The sequence below is a fragment of the Lathamus discolor genome, chromosome Z, assembly GCF_037157495.1.
Source record: "Lathamus discolor isolate bLatDis1 chromosome Z, bLatDis1.hap1, whole genome shotgun sequence".
Lineage (NCBI taxonomy): Eukaryota > Metazoa > Chordata > Aves > Psittaciformes > Psittacidae > Lathamus > Lathamus discolor.
In genome coordinates this window covers 98,755,722-98,773,226 of record NC_088909.1, presented here as the reverse complement: position 1 = coordinate 98,773,226, position 17,505 = coordinate 98,755,722, and the positions used below count along the sequence as shown (strand labels likewise).

Sequence of the window (17,505 nt, the reverse complement as noted above, 5' to 3'; positions counted from 1 at the left end):
TCTAACAGGCATAGAAATCTACCGGTCATGTCCATTTCTACATCCCAGGCCCTCTGGACTGCTTTCTTTTGTAGCAATTCCTAAATCTCAGTTGAATGCAATTAAAAAAACCCAACATCTTTTCCTAGTTTCTTCTGTGTTCCTCCCAAAGATTCACGACAGTGTCTTGTCCTACTTTCTTAATACTCCAGGATTTTAACGCATCTCTAGGCCCTAACGCTGCTTTATCTCATTTCTGTCAATCTTACATAGGAATCTACCCCTTCTTGAAATTTATGTAACCCATCACAGTTCATTTTCTACAACACAGCAGCAATACAGCCTTCCATCTCTAAACTAGTTAAATTTTCCTTCTTACACCACTCCCTGCATGCCACAAGATGTACCCACAGAAATTAAGTCAGACACAGCTAATTCAGTGTGCCCATTCCTTACATCTCATTACAGGACCTCTCACGGCCTCCATCAAGAATATGCAGGATTAGATAAGGACTGGACTGGACCTTATAAAGTCCAAGGACACTCAGGTAATCTCCCACGCCTCACCAATACAATTACTATTGAGTTCTAGGTAAGTATCAACTTCTGTATCTCAACTCATCCTGCTTGAACTGTTCCTTTTGTGTAGTTATTAAATATTAATTGAACCAGAGAGCAAAGTACAAAACATAATTCAACAGCAAAAACATTCATCTGCAGTGCTGGACAGGCAGGATCCCTACTACAGTTAATACTGTATTATTTACAAAGAGTGGAACTACTCACATGAAAAATTAAACTACTCCATTTTTCATAAATATTAACACCAGTTAACTACTTGGTGACATGACGCGAAACAATTCAGACTTTCAAACTAGAAAAAGAAAAAAGGTAATACTTTTATTCTAGTGGGTAAGATAAATAAACTGGGGCAGAGATTGTTATAGTTAAAGGCCTACTCAAGCTGAAAGCAAGCAAGGACCTGGAGCTGATTCTCAAAAACTTCATGAGAATGAATGCTCTAGCCTCTCAACTACTTTAACTCAAATTATAATGAGAAACATCTTTCTTCCAAATAATATTTAAAAAAACAAACCAAAACAAACCCTTTTTTTTATTATTCCCATAGAACTTTATGTCTCAACAAATAAAACTTCTCATAAAACACCAATACTTCTTCATATATGTCATTAATTTATATCTTCCATTGTGCATCAGGAGACTGGAAAGGGGACTGAAATTATACTGAAAAGATCTAGACAACACTGGGGAAAAGATAAAGAAACATACATTTCATTCTATAGATAAAACAGTTTAAAGGAATTATAAAATCATTCAAAGAACTTACCATTCATTTTTTTTAATGAAACACAACTGTATCTGAGTTCAAAATTTGTTTGCAGTAATAGATATAAAGATGCACTATTCAAAGGCTGCAGTATCCCTTCATGCTGCATGGAGTCAGGTGTTGCTCTGGTTCAAGGAGTGTGTCTTTCTAAAGACCTCAGTCTCATAAAACCCTGCTTTAAACCATAAAGGTTCACCCTTCATTTACACCGTTGTTGTGAAATCAGGTTTCTTGTGTCTGAAACATAAATCAAGAGTCTGTCTTCCTGTCAATATTAGCACCATCCAGATTACCAAGCTAGTTCTGAGTCAACTGGCTTAAGCATTCGCATTAGTATCACTGCATTAATGTAACCCTCCACAGGGGCTAATATATTCTGCTTTTTAGCATTGTGTAATGTAGACAATTCCCCTTCCAGTTTTAGTTAATGAAATACTCTTTTCCACATTTTCTTCCAAAAACTGTTGCGTAACATCACTGTGTGCTGTAAATAGCTTCACGCTTCCATCTGCTGCCTGAAGTGTCTTCTCTAAACTGCTTTGGTTTGTAAAGCGTTTGCTTCGCAGCATTTATTAGCCTTACCACAGCGTATCATCTCTTCCAGACTGCAGCTGCCAATAAACACCAGGCAATGGTATGTAAATGCTATACTGTTAATACAAAAACATTCTTACTAGCTAAAAAAGTACATTAAAAAAATAATTTTCATGAAGACATTTCACAACAGATTGGACATCGTTCATTTAGGGAGTCTCCCCCTTTATCAAGGGGCTGAACAGCATGGCCAGATTAATATCTTTTTATGGTTTTATGGCAATGATGAATAAACAGTAAGAAATCCAGGAGCCCCCTGAGTCCTACGGTAGGCAGTATTATTAAACATCCGATCTGAGTGCTGTGGGAGAAAACAAACTTTAAAGGCTCTGCAAATATGATACGGATAACAATCATTCTTCACTTAAATTGGATTTGTGACTACATTGATAGAAACGTATTAAAATGATAAATTAGGAGTTTATCATAGCTGATTTCTATTACAGATCATATCAAAACATGATTTTTACCTACACCAGTCACTGCCACAGTTTCCAGGAATGTTCCAATCAGCCAAGATAATATGAATGATGCCAGGCAACTCTGAAACATGGTTGTACTGGGCTTGCATTGCAAAGTTTTAGTGGCAGGAGGGGCTACAGGGATGTCTTCTGTGAGAAGATGCCAGAAGGTTCCCTGATGTGCAACAGAGAAAGCACCACCCAGCTCTAAGACAGACCTGCTGCTGGTCAAGGCCGAGCCCATCAGCGACGGTGGTAATGCCTTTGGGAGAACATGTTTAAGAAGTCGGAGAAAAGAAACCTGCACAACAGCAACTGCAGCCAGAGAGAGGAGTGGTAACGTGATAGAAACAGCTCTTCAGTCACCAAGGTCAGAGCAGAAGGAGGGCAGGAGGGGCGCCAGGCACCAGAGCAGATTCCCCTGCAGTCCACAGTGTAGACCATGGTGAGGCAGGCTGTGCCCCTGCAGCCCATGGGGGACCCCACACTGGAGAAGGAAGATGCCCAAAGAGGGCTGTGACCCTGTGGGCCGCTCGTGCTGGAGCAGGCTCCTGGCAATTTCTGTGGCCCCATGGAGAGAGGAGCTCAAGCTTGAGCAGGTTTGCTGCAGGACTTTTGACCCTGCAGGGTACCCACACTGGAGTAGCCTGTTCCTGAAGGATGTACCCCAAGAGGGACCAAAGCTGGAGCAGTCTGTTCCTGAAGGATGCACCCCATGAGGGGCCAGCACTGGAGCAGTGTGTTCCTGAAGGATGTACTCCCTGAGGGACCCATGATGGAGCAGCCTGTTCCTGAAGGATGCACCCCACAGAGGGACCCACGCTGGAGCAGTTCATGAAAAACTGCAGCCTGTGGGAAGAACTCACACTGGAGAAGTCCATGGAATACTGTCTCCTGTGGGAGGGACCCCGCACTGGAACAGGGGAAGAGCATGAAGGGTCCTCCCCTGAGGGGGAAAGAGCAGCAGAGACAATGTGTGATGAAATGACTACAACCCCCATTCCCCATCCCCCTGTGCAGACTGGGAGGAAAAAGAATTGAGTGAAATTGAGCCTGAGGATATAGGGGGATAGGGAGAAAGTGGGTTTAGATTTGTTCTTACTTCTCATCCTCTTTTGGTGTTAAAAGGCAATATACTGAATTAATTTCCCCAAGCTGAGTTGGTTTTGTCTGTGATGGCTTGACTCGTGACCCTTTCATTGTATTTTCTCTCTTCTGTCCATCTTAGGAGAGGAGTGATAGAGGAGCTTGGTGGGCACGGGGCAGATGGTAAACCCATCACATCACTGATAGCACAGAGACTCACAGTCATGTTCCAACACAACATGCTGATTACATACCATTATTACTATATAGGTTCTATAACGACTACAGTTTCTAGCTTCAGATTACTTTGCTATGCCCTGTAGAAATATAAAAGATATGGTTCCTGTTTCAAAGGATGTGAAACCTAACAATTTTATGCATAAGTTTCTCAATAAATCATAGACTAGAAGAGGTCTCAGGAGGCCATCTATATCACCTAAGTGCCCTAAGGAGGCATTAACAATGCCAATTTCATTCTTGAGATTTGCTTAATCTGCTCTTAAAAATTTCTGATTAGGGGAATTTCACAATCTCCTTAGGCAATGTAGGCTACTGCTTTATCTTTGTTATTAAAATATTTTTAATATCTGATCTGTATCTTCTGTGCTGCAACTTAATCAAAGCACTTATTTTGCAGTCTAAAAGCAACAAAACAACAGACAGCTTGTCTCTCTGCAAAGCTGAGAAACACTGGCTTGAACACTTGAAACAGATCATCCTTGTCTGACTTAGATTTATCAATCTTGGTTCATTTTCTCATATGCCAGATTCTCCAGACGTCTAAATCTTCTTGTTACTCTTCTGCAGACTCTGCCTATCTTTCATGAAGTGTCATGACTCAGAATGACAAAGTATTTTGAGGCCTTGAATATACTGAAAAGAATAAAAGAATCACTTTGCACACCTCAAAACAGACTGCTATTTATAAACCCTGGCTTGCTATTTACTTTTTGCACAGCAGGATGACATTACTGCATCCTGTCCCTCTTGTGTACCATTACACCATTATATACACAATACCTTTTTGAATCTTCCATCACCTCTTTTCTGTATTTTGCAGTTGAGTATCTGTGTTTAAGAGCAGCAACTTACTCTTGTTTTCACTGAGTAACTTTTTTTTTTACCACAGAATCACAGAATGGTTTGGGCTGGAGGGACCTTAAAGATGTTCTAGTTCTAACCCCTGCTATGGGCTGGGATACCTTCCAATAGACCAGGTTGCTCCAAGTCCTGTCCAGCCTGGCCTTGAGCACTGCCAGGGATGGGGCAGCCACAGCTTCTCAGGCAACCTGTGCCAGTGTCTCAGCCCCCTCACAGGGAAGAATTTCTTCCTGATATCCAAAAAGTTGTTTAGTACCTTTTAACAGGAATACAGTAACCTAACAAATAACTGCTTTCTCTCCTCCATGAAACTGGAGGTCCCTCTCCTTTCACTGTTGCCTAGTAAATGCATATGGTATAATGTTATCCACATCACTAATGAAACACTGATTACTTGCCACAGCACGCAGTTAGTCTTGTGTAGCCGGTTTAAATTTGTTCTTTCGCTCTTGACTGCAACCCACTGATAACCACTGCGCATCCAGCACAGCACTTTCATCTGGACTACATCTAGCTAATCTGTGAAAATTTCATGAAACTGTACTGAAATACGACAGTGAGGATGCATGAGACCACTGCTGCTCTTCTGTCCTTGAAACATGCCTACCTTCTTCAGAAAGACTTCAGACTGCTCTGAGAAGATTGTTTCTTTTCCGTGGGAACATACACTGCTGTTACTTAGCTCCATGTTCTCTGCATGAAGTATTCACTTCAGTGACTTCCAGTAGTTTATAATCAAGAGATCAACACACAGAGGGTGTCTCAGTTTTAACTGCCTAAGATGGAAGATTAAGAGATATTTGCACAATTGATCATAAAAGCTACTCTTCGCTCTCCTGCCCCTAAATCATATCTGTTGAATTTAAATTATCTTTGTCATAAATGTACTCCTTCTTGTGACTAGGCAGATCTAACAGTTAAAAGTCTTCACACAACAGAAGTGCACAGGTACCAAATGTGAACAAACTACAGAAACTGACTGGATATCCTGTTGTCTGGAAAAAAGGTTTTTCTGCCTTTCCCGTTGTCCTCTTTCAGATTCTGGGAGGGCCAGGACAGGGCTGGCAGGGGAGGCCATGCCTTGGTCAATTCACAAGAACAGCAAGAGCAGAATATCCTGCCCCTGCCCAGCATGGGGCTACATTTGGTCACAGCTGCCATTTTGTTTATGGTATAAACTCTGTGATCTCAGTGCATCTCATGACATGTGGCAGCTGAACCCCTGCATTCCTGGTCACCTGGAAGTTCTGCAAGGGCCCTCATATATTCTCGATACATATGACATACAGCCGTGTAAATGTCTCTATAAATTTATAGAGAAAGGAGTGTATAAATACAGGTAAATGCATACATACATTTCTTTTTAGATATATATGAGTTTATGTATGAAAAAGTTTTCATACAAAACATTGTTTATTAAGAGGTATTGAAACAAGCAAAGTTTAAATAAGAATAGAAAAAAATTAAATAAGCAGAAAATACAATTATGGGATCAGCAAGTAACTGGACTGCTGAAAACCCAACCAGATCATCATACAGTATTACATGAGCAGCCTCTGGACTCTGTGCTGTGCTACAGGATATGGGCAATATTGCCCATTAAAATAGAAAACCAGAACAAAAACTCAACTTTACAGGAATGTGTGTAGGGGCACTAAGAAAAGTTCCCAATGGGCTTTCCCCCAAAGACCACATCTATTGGGTAATTGATAGTTGGGTTGCAATTTCTAGAACCAAATAGTGCAACATGACAAGGGAAGGTGACTGCAGTTACCAAAAGGCCTCTCTAACACAAATGACTCTCCTGAACGATGCAGCAGTCTCCGGTTAGGACAGAAGATGAACATGAAGGCAACTTCGAGGTCACCTACACTGTACACAGCAGCCTGTGCCGTACAAACTCTGAATGAAGATGTCTCCTAACATAACATTTAGCTGGCTGAAAGTAAATGCTAATAATAAATAATTCATCAAACTCTTTTCTGCAAAAAATTTGCAGCAGAGATCCAGCATGCTTGTTCAGACCTACACAGTATTTCCCATTCAACTCCATGGGCGTAAATCATGTTACAGCTGGAAGTAATGGCATCTCAACGAACAAGCTCTTCTTGATCCTTATCTGCATTGGGACCACTTCAAATGAATCCAGTTTGTGTTTGGTACATTATTCTGAGCCGCCATAAACAAAGATCAGATTTATTAAAATCTATCTTGGTTTTTAGTGGTAGAATGGGCCATATTCTTCTGTATTTCTTGTTTCTTTTCCATTGTTCAATAGAGTTTGTTACTCTTTTTCTTGTTGTGGCAGCCTGGCACTACCCATCCTTTTCCTTTTAAGGGTCTGAGGAAGGCTGTCCCTTTAGGGCTGTGATGTGTCTCTCAACAACTCCTGAGACCTCCTGCTTTGCCAAGGTTTACAACTTGGCCACAACAGCCTGGGAGACACATCTGAACACATCTGTGGACATGTTTGCAGCCATCCTTTTAATGTGTGTTTTAATAATTTCCAAACCCCTTCAGAAAAATTATACAGCTTTTGAAAAGATGCTGTAGAATATAACCTCTGCTCCACCTGGGGTCCTTCATAATGCATGTACAAAAAGGGGTCCTCTAATTTTTTCACCACTCCTTTCACTACTTATTATTTACTGCATTATAGTATGCTTTCTTAGAATATCAGAACCTTCCAGGGCAGCAGATGCAACTTCACAACCTCTTCTCCATTGTGAAATAAGATGTGCTTGTTTTGATTTGCATTTATTTCAGTGTTGCCTGTATCAATATGAGGTTGGCATATAATGTAGGATTCAACGGCATATAATGCCGCTTGTACTGTGTCACAGTTATCTCACTGCTCTTACCATTTGCTGGAAACAGCAGGATAATGGGAACAATAAATCTCCAACCAGCTGGTACTCAACACAGCTTTATGTAGAGGAAGATGTAGACAACCTTCCAAGAATGTCAGATGAAAAGGAAAACTGTCACTGGCAACCCAAAGAGAAGCTTCCAAAGAACACCGCTAGCTTCCCAGCTGTACAGAAAGTACAAGTTTTCATCTTCATTTTTCTAATTACAGGATTGAAGACCAGGCCTATGGCTGGTCAGCAGTTAAAGCTCTGTTGTTGGAACTAGCACATGTTTATATATTCCAGCAATATGCATATGGATGGATAATAGAATAGCCACAAAGAATAATGCCATGTTCTACCCAGCAGCACTATTAATATTATTCCAGCTGTTGGTATTGTATTTCTGCAAACCACACCTCCCACTGGCCTGACAGCTCCCAGGGGCTTTCAATAGCTGTTTAGTAAAGTTCAAATTGGTGTTTTGTGGGCAAATTTTGGTTCAGGCATTGTTGCAGAGCCTGATGTAAAAACTACAGGTCACCATCATTCTTTCTCCCCCATTCTGGCTCCAACTGCCAGATGATGGACTTGAGAGGCTCTTATCCAGCTGTTAAACTTAGAGGGCCAGCAAGTCCACTTTACAAACAACTGTTTCTTCCCTACTTGCCTTTTTACTGCTAGAAACTTTTCAAGTTTGCAGATTTGCCTCAACAGTGTTCACTTTTTTAAAGCTCACTGAAATAAACTGTGCCCTTGATAGCTTGGTGACTGTAGTCTGTTAAGCACTACATGGGTATTTAACCCATTCTCATAGTTTAAACTACTATCTGTGAAAATCTGCTCATAACAATTGTCAAATCTTTCTTCTGTTCTAAACATCCTCACATGGTCTTCCTTTCTGAATGGAGGCATGTTTACTCTTTGAACCAATTCCCACACATGGTTTTCCTGATCTTTGAAGAACTTTCACATCCACAAGTCCAGCTCTGACAGTACTGTGTAAGCTGCAGTTGTATCTCTTCATTATAAACTCCAGTAACACATTGATGTAGCAAATCGTAACCGCATGCTGTGAAAGAACCCCACATCTTGGTTTCTAGCAGGCTGTTAAAGCAATCTTGTGACAGAGCCCTGTGCTTCATTATTAGTATCAAAGTAGTGAAAATTGCTCTACTTTAACAGCTTCTCTGAAAGCTGTTTTAAAAAACATTGATTCCCTGTTTGGTCTGTAAATACCATGGTAGCAAAAATGGTTTCAAAAGCTCCAGCTATTCCAAAACCCATTCTGTCTTTTTGACATACAGTCCAGGCACATTTGGATAATGGTGCTCATCACCATTAAAAGAAGCTTAACACTGCTACTGTGTTTAGAACATGCCATAAAAACCTGTTACTTCTAAAGTTCCTTCTCACTGCCTGATGTGTGTTATATCTTGGTTTATAAGCCACAAGGCCACTTGATTTCTGTTCGGATCAACAGGACTGCTGACTGTTTCAGAAAGGGATTCACTTTGCCAAAGCTTCCCACTTCCCCAAAAGCACAGTAAATATCTTTTAACAGATGCTGCAGGCTAGTAACATGCTGCTACTATATGCACATAGGAAAACAAACATCAGACAACCAATTTAAGTAAGGTTCAATGAAACTTTATTTATCGATTATTTGAATTGTGGTGACCTGTCCCTCATTGTCACTGCTTCTTTTCTTTCAAAACTGCTGTTCCTTTTTTAAGTGTTGTTCTTTTCCTTTTTTTGAATCCTGTGGTCCTAAGCAGGAACAAAACCAGCTCACAGCATAATTCTGTCTCCTATGTAATCAGCCAGGATTATGTTTTCGAAAAGGTACTATGAAATCCACATTGACGTTAAGGATAAGTGAACTCATGCAGTACAGTCCCTGTTATGGTATTACAAATAGCTGTTAGCACACTGAGATGTAAGCAAAAATTGCCTACCACTCCCCGCAACAAACTTTCATTTCCAAAATCCCAGACCAGCTGTCTTCTTTCTTCTGCTCGTGTCTTTTTTAGGAAAACCCTTTGGAGTGTAGGTGTCCCTATACACATACACTTGTGAAGTTGTCTTTGTTTTGGCTTTTGACTCTAGTGCGCAATGTTACCTTTAGTTTCTAACCCAGAATGAAGATGAAGGGCTGCCCCAATGTACGGTGATCTACTTGGTTTGAAGGTAGGTGAAAGGGGCCTCTTGGTCTGATTCATAGGTCTTGTCTGTTCTTTGGATGAGCTAGGTCTGGGTGATGGCTTCTTGGTCAACTTCAAGCCTTAACCCTTTGTCAAAGGCATATTCAAATTTTTCCGTGGTTCCCACTTGTTCTGACACACTCCCACACCCTTCAATTGCACTTGCCTTTTATTTAATTTTCTTTCTATTTACACCAAATTTTGACTTAATTTCAGTATCTCTTATTAAGCATTTTTATAAACACACTTCATATAGTCATATTTTTATGAAGAAGTGTAACTATATATAAAGATATGTTTACACACTTTTCAAACTCTCACTTGTATCTTTACAAACGCATACCCATATATGTATGTGTAGTGTGTATACGCACATATATACAACAGGCTTTGTCATGCTTCTGACCTACAGTAAAAGGCAGTGTTTTGCCTGTCCAGGGTGTTTTGAGATCCCATAGGCTTTGGCCATGACCATGACAAAATGATGACTCTTACTGATAAAGGAGGACATCCTGGGCCTGAGGGAGTGGATACACTTCTGGCCTAAGTGGGTCATATGGCTGGAAAAGAGGGAAGGGCTTCTGGGGACAATGGCCTTTGGACTTTTGAGGGGTAGGTCTTAAGCAGAAGCTGAGGGAATGGGGCCTGCACCATCTTGTGTCAAAGTTCTTTAACTGTTACTAATGACATTTCCCTTGGTTGTAGTCATTCTTCACCCTCTCCTCATCTTTCTGAATCACAACAGAAATTCATGTTGCTACCACTCAAACAATGAAGAAAGATACTTGATACCTTTCTTCAATCTATAAATAATAGAAAGCAGTATATAATAATCATCAGAGAGAGGATTTACATGTGAATAGTATTTTAACATATATTAGTAATTACTGCAGGCAGATTGAGTAAACTTGGCATTACTTAGGCTAAGCAGATATATGATGGTATAGGACACATGAGGTTGGGCTTTTCCTGGAGAGAAGTATATCTTGAATGCTGAACAGCCAACAAACTAGTTTTTATCTTCCTTATATTCAGACAAAACGGTATGAGCATAATCGATTACATTAAATAGACAAAGCTTTTTATCTTTTTACATAAAACAAGGGTGCCACACAAGAAGCCTGCCTTCAGATTCCCAGACTTGTCATTAAACCTGGTAGTTCAGTAGTTTAGTTAAACCTGGTAGTTACTGCATTTTAAAAGGCAATTTCTCTATGAATGTTATTAAAACTAATCTTTACTCTTAACTTGAAGTATGTAGCTTTAATTTTTTATATTTTTAGATTTTTTTCCTATTTTATTCTGTATTTACACAATCATGATCTACTTTCCTTTCATATCACTATAGCACATGACTTTGCCCTATCATAAGTTAATTGTTCTTTATCTTTTCATTATGATCAAGTAAAATTAATCTTTTAAAGGAAAAGCCTACTCCCTTTCGATTTGCTTCCTTGAACTCTGATGACTTCCCAGTTAATGTTTAGGGGTGAAGAGCAGCAACAGCAGCAATCAAATTTTTGGATCAAGCTGTGAGCAGATGTAGATTTGGCTACGAGTCATCTTTGCTTTTCCAAAGGCTGTTTCTTGTTTCCTCCAAGGAAGAAGTGTCACACCATACGTAAGCATTCAAAACGTGGTATTTATCAAACAGATTATTCTGTCCCAAGCTATAAAACTTCAATTTTTATATCATGATTGCTCCTGATTGGCCTTGTTCCAGTTACAGGCCTAAAAGTTTTCAGAAATTATCAGTGCCAAATTTATTGACTTCTTTTAATGAACCAGTACATACTTCCTCACAGGGAATGCTGTGTATCACATGTTCACTGGAAGAGGAAGTGTGACAATTTGAAAGTACTATTAATGTGGCGTGACTTCACCCTGAGGGAACAATGAATGTGCTCAGAGGTTTGTAATGCTAAAATCTCTGGTTACCTCAGGTTGTCACGGGGTTGAAAATCAGATCAGAAAGTTCCTCAAGACAAGGAGAACAAGTATCAGACATAATGAATGTGCTAAATGAGATCTTCTCAGAGATCATTAACTGTAAAGCTAGAGAGATCATAATGATAATATAACCTATATAAACAGGTGAGACGACTCACCTAAGTGCAATCCTGAACAGCACAGATCTTTCAGAAAACTGTTTTTTTAACATTTATTTTAAATGTTCATTCTTTCACATTTTTAATTCAGCAACCTAGTGTGGGGCAGAAAAAGAAAACATAAAAATAAAGCAGAGTGTCCTTGGTTCTTCAAAAGACAAAAAAATACCCCAAAATTACATTATCTAGTGGTCCCTTAGAAATGTAAAATAATCCCTTACCTCCTTTTTGGTGCATTACGTCAGCCCACCCTAAAAGGAGTCTAACTGGACTCCTGTGCTTGGTTGGTCATACGCTACTGCAAGGCTTGGGGGGTATATGGGGTAGAGGAAAAGTCATCAGTTAGAACCACAGGTGTACTTGGCGTTACATGCTGCAGGTAGGGAATAATGATTCCTGTGTTATGGGGTAGTCTGGGTTCAAGCTGCCCCACTGAAGGTGTTGCAGAGTGCATCCAGTGGCACGAGACCACCTCAGGGGCACCTCATGCATTATTCACAGTTACTGTATGTGGACACGTGAGTGTACGTAATCAAAAAGCTTCCAAGTACTATTCTGAAATGCTCACATGTTGCAAATACTTCTGGAATACTCTGTCCTCGCAATACCCATGATACAAACAAAAAGCCTGGACTATGGAAATGAATACACGCTTTGAGATTTACATTTGTTTGTATCTTTGCAATGATTATTTTTAAAACTTTCTTTCCTTATCTGTCAGTTTCACAGTTTTCAGTGAATTATGGAAAAATATGAATAATAAAGCAGTTTGCAAAAATTAATCTGCAGAGGATTTTCAAATGTTAAACTATGCAGATCTTACCTTGAACTCCTCCACAGCAGCAAGCTGTGTTTATGAATGCTAGAATTTGAGACACGATTGTTTTGTTTCTCAGCTTGTCTCTTTCCCTTTTCTAATCACAGTTAATGGATATCCTAAGAAATGCTCTTACAATAAGTAGTTTGAGCTAAATGTTTGAGTTTGATGGAAAAAAGGGTATCTATTTTTAAGCAAAGTAAACTTATTATACGCTTCCCCAGATTTATTCTCTAGATACATCCTTCAGATGAGTCATTGTAGTTACAACGAAACTCCTTAGTCATACAATCAGAAATTGATACAAATTTCCTCACGGTTCAATGCTTCCTAATTTTTTCTAAGAATTTGTATCCAAACTCTTTTGAATCTTTAACTGAAATATCCTATATGGTTTATTTTGAAATAAAGATTAACCAAAACCTCTGTAAAGTCACCAGATACCTTGTAACTCAAAAGACAAAACTTCATGACTGCAATAGAAAATGACAGAAGAGTACAGCACATATAGATAACATCATAAGAAGTGCAGAATTCTACCAATTATAGGCTTCTGGGAATACGAAGTTACTTGCTATATGCTATGAATTATTCCTTAAGAAAACTTCTGCTCATCAGCTGTACAAAACTGCCATGCACTTGACTGAACTCCAACAGATTTTGGAGTTCAGCCAATATTTAGGAATTGTAACAGTTTACAATTCCTAAAGTAAGTAGGGTGCTATATCCAAAGTAAGATGAGGTGATTAGAGCATTTTGGCATTTATCAATATTCGCATTTGAAAAGCATGAGAAAGATTTCTGATGGTGGATGCAACAGCTGCAAGTCTCATAAAGTCTGTGTACTTGCGTGATGCGAAGGCATTCATAGAATAGTTGGTTGGAAAGGACCTTAAGATCATCTAGTTCCAACCCCCTGCCATGGGTAGGGACACCTCACACTAAACCATGTCACCCAAAGCTCTGTCCAAAAGCCCTGGAGAATGCGGGCCCACAAGATTCTCAGAATGATTAAGTTTGTACTACTCCGGACCATACCAAACTTGGTGGTAAACCTTAGAAAAGGAAAAGCAGAGATTTAATTTACACAAAAGGAAATTTCTGGTTAAAACTTCTATCCATACATACAAGCTAAAGCAAGCTGATACTTTTATATAAGATGTATCAATTTAAATATAGTGCTTCAGAAGAAAAAGAAAACCCAAACAGTATCCTCAAACATTGAAATGAGTCATCACAGATTTCTATGAAGAAATCTATCATTTTTGATAATTTGACAGTTTTATATTTTACTTTCTTTTTTTTTTTAATTTCTAAAAAAAAAAAAAAAAAAAGAAAGACTTAAAATGAAATGGTTTTCCTTCAGATTAGATAGCATTAGCTGAATGCTTTGTTCGGCCTGAAGGTTTGTCTTCTCAGTTTACCAAAACAAGAACACCTTATACTTTCAATTTCTTTAGCAACAGTTTTCAGTATTGCTAATAAACTGAAAAACTCAGATACATAAAAGTCCAGTGAGATTGTCTGCAAAGATATTCCTACCAGCAGGATTACCTGTGGCTCTGCTGGAAATATCTGCAAAAAAGTCTACTCAATATGAAAGCTTTTCAGCAGGTAAGTTTTTTACCAGGATTAAAGGTCACACTGAATAGAACCACCAACAACTGCTATGGACCAGACCTGTGAGAGGCTTTTCTCTCAGAGTGAGGTCGTGATCTCCTCAGTAAGGCCAGGCAATAAAAAAAGACAGAAAGGAGGAAGGGCAAGAAAGCAGGAAAACTTCCTTCTCTCATTATTTGGCTCACACAAGCACACGAAATATCTGTACCCTTGATTTCATACTGTTTAATTAAATAGCTCCACAGTGCTAACTTGGGGTGAGGGAAGGACTGCAGAACTACAGCAGACCAATCAGTAAAAGATATTAAAATAATGAAACAGTTCTTTAAGGGGTTAAAATCAGCCTCAAATGAAGGTAAGTTCAACCTTGCTGCCCATGAAGCAGGAATCAGTACAGATTCATGTGACAGACTTCTAAATCAGAGCCAGGCTAAGGGGAAATGGATAGCCATCAGAGATACATGAGAATGGAGACCAAATCAAGGAATGAAGGCATCCCCCAAAAGTATAGGGAACCAGTTAGGGAAAGGTAAATAAGGAAGTCTTTGTGAGTTAATTTGTTAGAGCACTAGTCTAATTAATTAGCACAAACAAGGACTTACGGTGCAGGCTGAGTTGCCCTTTGATTCTACCTTGTGAAATCCAACAACCTCTCTGAAAGGCAGCTGTACTGAAGGAATAAATGGGAAGCAGAAGCCACAGAAAGCTAACGTTTTCATGGTGGAGTAGACAGATCTTTGGAAGAAGGGCATTGCCTAGCAAGAATTTGGAACAAAACCCTAACAGAATCCTGCCTGGAGGATAAAAAGTGTATTGATACTTACATACATATACACAGGTACATAAATATATAGAAAACAACTTAAAGTTTTGTAAATTGAAGATTCTGGAAGTACCAGATTATTAGCTTCAAACAAGACAAAACCAAGACAGTAGGAATAAAACATTTCTACTGTTTTATGAGTCTGTAATTAACCCGTGTTTAATTCTGGTGAAGAATATAAGCCTGGGAGACCAGAATCATAGAATCACAGAAGTTTAGACTGATAGCCTGATGCAGCTGAAGGAAGTGGCTGAACTCCCTTTGCTTCACTACAGTAAGAAATGCGTAGAAGTCAAACTTCCACAATCTCTAAATGAAGACCAGAGCTTTCAAAAGCCACCTCTGTGCCTGAGTACCCTGTTTCTGATAGCAGAACACTTGCTATGATGTTAATTCATCTGGAACCACAAAAACTCAACACATTTAAAAATTATCTTAAGCTGGGCAACAAAAAATAGGATGATAATACAATGCAAATAGCTTAAATACATATAAAGCCCTTCTCAAAACCACAGATGAAAATTCTGAGACCTGAACCATCCCTCTGAGTTAAATACACTGTGAAACATCTCCCTGTCAAAGCATTACATCTTTCACAAGGAAATTTAGTGTGACAGATTTCTAGTTCAATTTTAACATCACAAAAAATGTTGGTACGACCTATCAGGCTTGGCTCCTTATTGCCTTTATACTAACCGCATTTCTCTGGATATTGTTTTTCTTCAAGATCTGCAAGCTCCTTGCCAAATTACAGTCTATGTTAATCCTTCCATCAAATTTAACTAGGCTGTACTTCATCACAGAAGACTAATGTGCACTCATGTCTTAGACTTCCTATAGATACTCATTGCCATGAAAAGTGCATAGGGTAAATGGCTGCATGCATTACAGACATTCAAGCATTACTTGTTGCTTAAACATGTTCACAGCCTGGGCAATCCATCTGCCTGCCTTGGGGGAGTGCCTAATTCAGCTCAATACTAGCAAGCCATATCTCAGAAGAAAAAAAGGGTGACAGCTGCAGCATAGCTTTGCTACAGCACAAAGCTTATGCTGGTAATACGGACACAGAATCCATACACTGTCTTGCAGGCTGCTGCGCTCTCTAGAGGGAACTCAACAAAAGAAACTATATTCATTCCCAGAGTATTAATGAATTCCCAGGTGACTGCTGGAATAGTGAAAATATTTTAGAAGATGATGGTACAATGTTTCAATAGAACACAGTGAAAATTGGCTAAAAAGACACTCAGGATCAAATCACACCATTTTCTTTACTCCCTGTCAGCTCAGTTACCGGCTTTTCCCCCTCTTCTCTCTGAGATCTCTGTTTCCCTTCAGTCTTCAACTGCCAGTCTATGCCAACATCAAAGAATTCTGAAGCTAATAACACACGCAAAAAAGGGTCAGGTAACTACTGAATGTACATACAAACATAGGAGAGGACAACACGTGAAGAATAAAATAACAGCTAGGGAACTGTAGATAGTGGAAGGTATGACAGCAGTTATGAGAGCTCCAGGAGGTATATTTCCTCAACCAGCTTATTTTCATTAATGAATGACACAAATAAGGTATACTCAGTAAACATAAACAATATAAAGCAGTAGTATAATGAGATTATTACTACCACGTGCATTAAAAAGTCTTTACAAAAATTAACACAATCCTGAATGTCATTTTAAGAAAACTTAAAGGAGTGGCATCTCTGTGTCTGGCTTCTTTCAGTATTTTAACAGAGACCATTGACAAGTAAAAATGTTTTGTTTTTTTTTTTTCTTTCAGAATGTGAGCCATACAACATTTAGCATACTATATTGAAATTATTTTACTTCTTTTTAAAGTTTTTTAATTTCTGCCAATGAAACTACAGTCTACGCTGTCCTTATGCAATGACACAGAACCCTTCATAGGTAAACACACAGTAGGAACAGGTTTAACTGCAGTACTTACTTTTGCCTGGTAATGAAAAGTATGTTGACCCATGTCAGTTCATGAATGCTTCCTGAACAAGAACTTGAAAATCCAGCATTTGAAAGAGTTTCACATACGTAAAAAGAAAAAAAAAAAAAAAAAAGAAATTCGGAAAGAAAAGGGGAGAAAAAAGACCCCAAAGTAGAAAGATAAGCAAAGAAAAAGACTGTAAGGTTTACAGCTCTGACTGCAAAATACTCAGCCTGGCAGCTCTAGGAGTGATACAACTGTATACTTGTGCATGCTCTCCCCAGTAGAGGAGGAGTCAGTGTTGCAACAATGTTCCTTGCTCCAGGCAAAACAGTGATTCTCTTCAGTGCAAGCAATGTTTGGAGCGTGACAGCTTTAAAGGTAAGAGGTGTACTGTGGAGTGTAGGAATGCATCTGCAGAAAAATAGTATTTTTAAGCTACATACTCTACAGGTTGCTGTGGTTCCTTTTAAACGCTTATTATATAGGATTTTCTTTTTTTTTTTCTTTAAGGGAAAAAATAATACTCCTTCAATATAAATTGCATCCAGAATACTCTGTGAACCAGTAG

At 39.1% G+C, this 17,505-nt stretch overlaps 1 protein-coding gene across 1 annotated transcript in view; it reads right to left on the bottom strand.

Moving 5' to 3' along the window:
• PRLR (prolactin receptor) overlaps positions 1-16,993 on the bottom strand; it is an 85,022-nt gene extending 68,029 nt beyond the window's left edge. Inside the window, exon 1 of the mRNA XM_065661611.1 lies at positions 16,944-16,993. The gene's annotated coding sequence lies outside the window, so the exon portion shown is untranslated. The remainder of the gene's footprint in view (positions 1-16,943) is intronic.
• Positions 16,994-17,505: the final 512 nt, after the last annotated feature.